Here is a 6,000-nt window from a genome sequence, read left to right as displayed (position 1 = left end):
TCTTAACCGGGAAAATGCAAAAGAGATGGCGTACAGAATCGCCAACTAAAGTGTACGGAAAGTCTCGAAAAAGAAGTTCAGAAGTCACTAAATTCCTTATTATCTATAGAGAAAGTTTTATTTTTGTTACTGGAAGGTGCTTAAAGAGTCGCTCAATCCCTATTAAAAAAAACCGTTAATAATAATTGTTGCAGAGGAACAGTTAAAAGACGCCAGATTTAGCGACGAAGTCGCTATGTTGGCAACACTAAGCATGTACACATTTATACTGGAGTGAGATGCGACTACCATTCTACTAATCTCGCACATGGTTCTATTTAAAGAGAAATGTAACCTCGCAAAGGGTCTCGCGTGAGTGAGACAATATTTATGTTCTGTATAGCCTTCGAACTGTTTCTGTAGAGCAGAGTGGAAATTGCACAGAGGAAACACTACGAGAACACTGACCGATGAACTCCTGCCTGCTTCTAGCCTTGGACTCTCTGTAATGAAATGCTGAGATTTTCTACGGTGAAAATCCTGCCGCCGACGAATGTTTATACAGGGAAAACGAAAAAAGTAAGTATTATTATTATTATTATTATTATTATTATTATTATTAACGACCCCATCTTTCATTCGGGAGGCCCGGGATTCGATCCCAGGGGTCGGCTATCCTGACTTAGATTTTACCCAGATCACGGGTTTTACGTAGTTTCCGAAGTCCCTCCAAGCGAATTCTAGGATAGACCAATAAAAGGACTACGACCTGACTCGTCCCTAATCCTAATTTATCCAGTTTTTTTTTTATTGTGCAGTCATATACGATCTGTGACAACAGAACACGTAAAACCAAGGTGAAACTAGCGCTGATGTTGTTCCGATGATTTCGGTAGGCCTAAGTGAAAAATCGTTGAATTTATAAGGGCTTTTTTTTTTGTTGAAATGCAGTTGATCATATATTATGTAAGGCATAATAAAAGCCTAAACCAACCAAACCTGACACAGATTCGTATATGTAAGGTGTATAAGCGGAGCATGAAGGGAACTACCTCGGTGCAAGTTTAGCCAACGAATTTATCACAATTTTATCACTGCTACAACACATTTAACTTCTTGTTGCACTACATTAACGGATTGATTGTTGCAGAAAATTCACTTCAGAAGCATTTAATGTTAAAATTAATGAGTAGTGGTTCGAATGAGTCGCGATGTTGGCCTATTAGGCGTAGCAGAGACGGCAACATTGTTAACAAAATATAATATTAGAATGTAGTATTGTATGAGAGGTTACGTTACGTTAGGTGCGTAGTATTAAGGCTCATTCACAATGAAAATTAAACACAAGCGCAACATAAACGCAAGACTTTGGACCCATGTTATTTAATGAAAGCATTCACAATGAAATATGTAAGCGCAAACGCTAACATAAACGCAAGAAAATTTTGCGAACTCCAAACTTTTGCGCTTGCGTATATGTTATTTTGAAACAAAACACGATCGCAGAGCGCTCTTTTTACTAACACCATCTGTTGGCTGTTTCTACACACTGCATTTTACATCAAAACCTGCTTCAGGCCGGTTACACACTATACCGAGAAATGTGTAATGTGAAATGTGTACCGAGAAATGCGTTTAATCGAAAGCATTGTTTTAAATGGAACGTCACACACTACAACGAGTTTCTCGCTCACCTCGCGCGAGGTAAACACATTTCTCGCTCTGATCGCTAGCCCAGCGAATTTTTCAAGACACATTCGACCTCTGTCAACGATTACGATTACACACAGACATCGGGAAAACATTTTTTTTCAGCTGTTTAAATGCAGAAAACTTGGCAAAATTGTTCTAATATGTCAGATCGGCCATTGAACTTTTTTGGTGTCATACAAATAAGTATGACTCACGAGACGATAACTATAATAATACTAAATTGAAGACGTCGACGGAAAAAAGGAATGTAACATCAAATTATTAAAATATGTGATGTAGGGAGGAATAGAAATTTTAAAGCATTTATTTATAACAATAAACTGAACTCAATGGCTGAATAAACATTTATCCCTGTTTAGTGAAATGATTGTGATAGTAAATAAAGCACTAATGAAATATGCTCCTGAAATAATTTTCCTTTCTACTGAAACATGAATTTAGAATTTTGTTCGTTATGCCCTTATTCCGGGGAGGTCTTCAAATAAAAGAAGAAATCTGGAAGCAGATAACCGATTTAATCAGACATTAATTAGGTTAGGTTTCTAATTTGCAATGCCAATCAACGTAAGATTGGCAATGAATGAAATTATGACTTTATTATCACACAATACTTACCGATGAAAAGATATGATTTTATATTAGATATTACTGTATGTATTACTTGCTAGTCAACATGATTTTATTAAGGATTCAGTTATCTTAATTGTACTCGTGATTCAGGGGTTTCATTATTGGACTGAAGAGAATATTGTTCCTGTTCATGAAAAAGTGAACACTATCATTCCGTTTCGCGATAATGTGAAACACAATTTCCTGCATGCCGTTTAATATAGTGAGGGAATAATGGTATTTCTCCAGAAAAATTACACCAAAGAAAGGCACAATTTTCTTTCGTGTCACTGAATTCTGCGAGTTGTATAATGTGGTAAAAACATGGTTTTGGTTTGCAGCCACAGATATTTTACTTTCAGGATAAAAAATCTTTTGATACTTGTGTATTCTAATACGATGTTGTATCCCGCACTTGTTAAAATTATACAAATTTGATTCTTCTGTATTTTAATACATTGTTGTAGCCCCCCACCCCTCACTTGTTACAAATATAACACTCGTTAGGTCCAAGAAGCAATACTATGAAAACTGGTTATTTCCCTAGTAATTAGTGCAGGAACTATTGTGTCTTATGTTGATAATTTTGCCAAATATTTTATATAATTGGGTGCTAAAAAAGAAGCTCTATCACCTCCTATATTATGAGCACATTGTCATAGTTTCACTGAAGGCCGTGAAAGAAATTGAAAATGCCTAGTTCCAGAGTCACTGTCGCATTAAAGAATCTATCAAATACACTTATTGCAGTTTTATGCAATATAAATCTTTTTCATGGTAATGGAGTAACAAACGTCTCAAAGAAAATAAAAGTTACATTTAATTAATTCATGTTTTGCACCACGAAATTATGTAAACTACTTACCTTTTTAGTATTTTTAAACTGTTCGTTCTTGGTTTGATCCACTGCTATATTTTTATTAAGAAATTGGATGATTTATAAGGTTCAAACTATAGGCTACAACATAATAAACATAGAAAAACACAATTATTTGTATATTAATATTTTATTTATATTATGCTGTGAATATGAATATCTCATTTATTGTACAATGAACTGCATTTACGTTGCTGTACTATTTATATAGAGTCCGAGGATTAGGAAGAGCTGTATCAAATTCTTTAACAAAGTTATATGTGTTAGGGGAAAGAAAATTAATTGTTACCGGTACGTTTTCATCACACTGTTTCTTTTGTTTTTTACCTTAACATTTCATATGTTTTTTGAGAAGAGATAGGCCTACAAAAGTCTTTGAACTGGAACGTGACATATCATAAAACTACTGTTCAAACAAGATTTTCTGTTTCACAGTTTCCAACACATCTTTCAAATCACCCACTGATTTCACCACTCGCCATTTATACTGTTGCAATGTCTAATTCTCTTTTTGTACACAAAATGATCCTTTCCTTAACTTCCTTATTCTACTTTGATAGAACCCGAATTTCATTTTCAGTATCACCTTCCAATGACATAACGGAGGTCCCAACTTCGTCTACAACTGTCACAGTAGAGAGAGGGAGAGAAAGATTTCAGCAAATTTCAGTTTTACTCTTCTTCTTTCCTGAAAATAATAATTCATATAACATAACGAGCCTACTTTATACACAATAGCGAATAGATATACCAATATTATTCTATCAGTGTAATGCTCATATAATTAACCTTTGGTTCTTCAGGGTGCAAATATATACAGCACAGCCCCCTTTCTGATACATATATGATAAGGTCGTGCGATCCATATCCTCCTCCCTGAAGTGACTGGAACAAATTGTGCTGCGACAACACGAGGTGTCCGAACAGCTTCAACCTCAGGATCCTTTCGAAAGCTGTAACACAAGTTAAATTTAAATATTAATAAACTACAGACGACAACAACTCCGGATATTTACGTATATAATGTCATTAGTCTCTCATACATACCCATGATAGGTTATTCCAGGTAAGTTCTTGGACACTTTATTTCCTCTGCCATATAGCACACCGGATCGACATATTTCAATTTATCAAAATATTACTGAAAAATTTAAAACAACACAACTACACCATGAAAATACAATGATAGGTTAAATTAAGATGGCTACCGCGCGAAACCTGCAACTATTTTCTATTCTGTACTCTTGGTTCGATTACACATTTCTCGGCGCTGTGTGTGGACAATGCTGTCTCGCCTCGCTCGCGCATTTCTCGGCACACATTTCACATTACACATCTCTCGGTATAGTGTGTAACCGGCCTCAGAACGTTCCAAGTAAATAATTTTCATTTGCTACGGAATGATTTGATGAAACATTAATTGCTTTGTATCAAGAACAGTAATGGAGGAAGGTTTGATCCGGTGCTGTGGATTGAATTCGGCGTAGCCCAGTGGTCAGAGCGCTTGGTACGTAGAACCAAGCACCCGGGTTCGATCCCCGGCGCCGGAGCGAAGTTTTCTCCTCAAATATTAATTGTCAACATTACAGAGATTATTCTGTAGGAGAAATTAATAAATCCATAATATTTGTTTATTAGACTTAATTTAAACTTACGTGACTTGGCCCGCGATTCTTTCTCGAATGCTTAGTGTGGCCCTCGCTATGAAAAGTTTGGCAAGCCATGAGTAACATATACAAAAAAATAAAATAAAAATTGATAGATCATCGAGAAAAATACAACACTTATGAGAAACAGCGCAGAACACTGAAAGGATAAACCTTTCCGGTATGTTCATCCGTCATCGACTTACATCGCGACATCGACTTCTATTGCGATGTAAACCTCGACCACGAGCAGCGATGCATCTTCGGCATATCCGTACCCTTAAATACTGAGTATAGGATTTCATATCTTCCCAGTGAACTTAACTCAATAGAGTTGATGGATTCCTTTTGCAACATGCATAGAACTTTCGTGGAGGACAATGTGTGACCTGCGAACCATAGATTGAGAAACGGTACTCTAGTCCATACAGTTGATCTTAATCAATGCTAATTTTGCGGCACCACTCAGTTGCTTTGGAATTCCTGCAGTTATCGTTACTTTCTTCTTGTTAGACAAAGACAGATAGCCAGGATGTACTTCACTTTCCTTGTTCTGTTCCTGGAATTAGTCCGCAGCATTCAAGTCCAAAGATAGACATCGGACAACGTTGCCAACCTAAAGGCTGTCTGAAAGCGTTACACCATGTACGTTATAAAAATTCAGAAGCCTTTCTTTATATTATCACTTGCGGTACATATTTTGCATTTTAACGCTTAATATGTAAATTAACGCACAGTAGCTTGGCTGAATTGAATTGAACTTCAGCTTTAAGTTTTCTATTTTTCTGAATAATAATAATAATAATAATAATTCAGAAAAATAGAAAAACTTAAAGCTGAAGTTCAATTCAATAGAAATTCAGTCAAGCTACTGTGCGTTAATTTACATATTAAGCGTTAAAATACAAACTATGTACCGCAAGTGATAATATAAAGAAAGGCTTCTGAATTTTTATAACGTATATGGTGTAACGCTTTCAGACACCTTTTAGTTTGGCAACGTTGTCCGACGCCTATCTTTGGACTTGAATGCTGCGGACGAATTCCAGGAACAGAACAAGGAAAGTGAAGTACATCCTGGCTATCTGTCTTTGTCTAACAAGAGGAAAGTAACGATAACTGCAGGAATTCCAAAGCAACTGAGTGGTGCCGCAAAATTAGTATTGATTAAGATCA

The 6,000-nt window shown here is 36.0% G+C and overlaps 1 protein-coding gene and 1 long non-coding RNA gene across 2 annotated transcripts in view; one reads left to right on the top strand and one right to left on the bottom strand.

Moving 5' to 3' along the window:
* The first annotated feature begins 414 nt into the window (after nucleotides 1–414).
* Nucleotides 415–6,000, top strand: part of LOC138696226 (protein FAM219A) — a 251,442-nt gene continuing 245,856 nt past the window's right edge. Inside the window, exon 1 of the mRNA XM_069820896.1 lies at nucleotides 415–558. The gene's annotated coding sequence lies outside the window, so the exon portion shown is untranslated. The remainder of the gene's footprint in view (nucleotides 559–6,000) is intronic.
* LOC138697126 (uncharacterized) lies at nucleotides 3,730–4,521 on the bottom strand. Its single transcript, XR_011331528.1, has 3 exons — nucleotides 4,226–4,521; nucleotides 3,968–4,131; nucleotides 3,730–3,866 (listed from the first exon to the last, which is right to left on the bottom strand). It is a non-coding gene; the product is annotated as an uncharacterized lncRNA (long non-coding RNA).

The sequence above is a fragment of the Periplaneta americana genome, chromosome 3 (genome assembly GCF_040183065.1).
Source record: "Periplaneta americana isolate PAMFEO1 chromosome 3, P.americana_PAMFEO1_priV1, whole genome shotgun sequence".
NCBI lineage: Eukaryota > Metazoa > Arthropoda > Insecta > Blattodea > Blattidae > Periplaneta > Periplaneta americana.
This window is presented reverse-complemented; position numbering and strand designations above follow the sequence as displayed.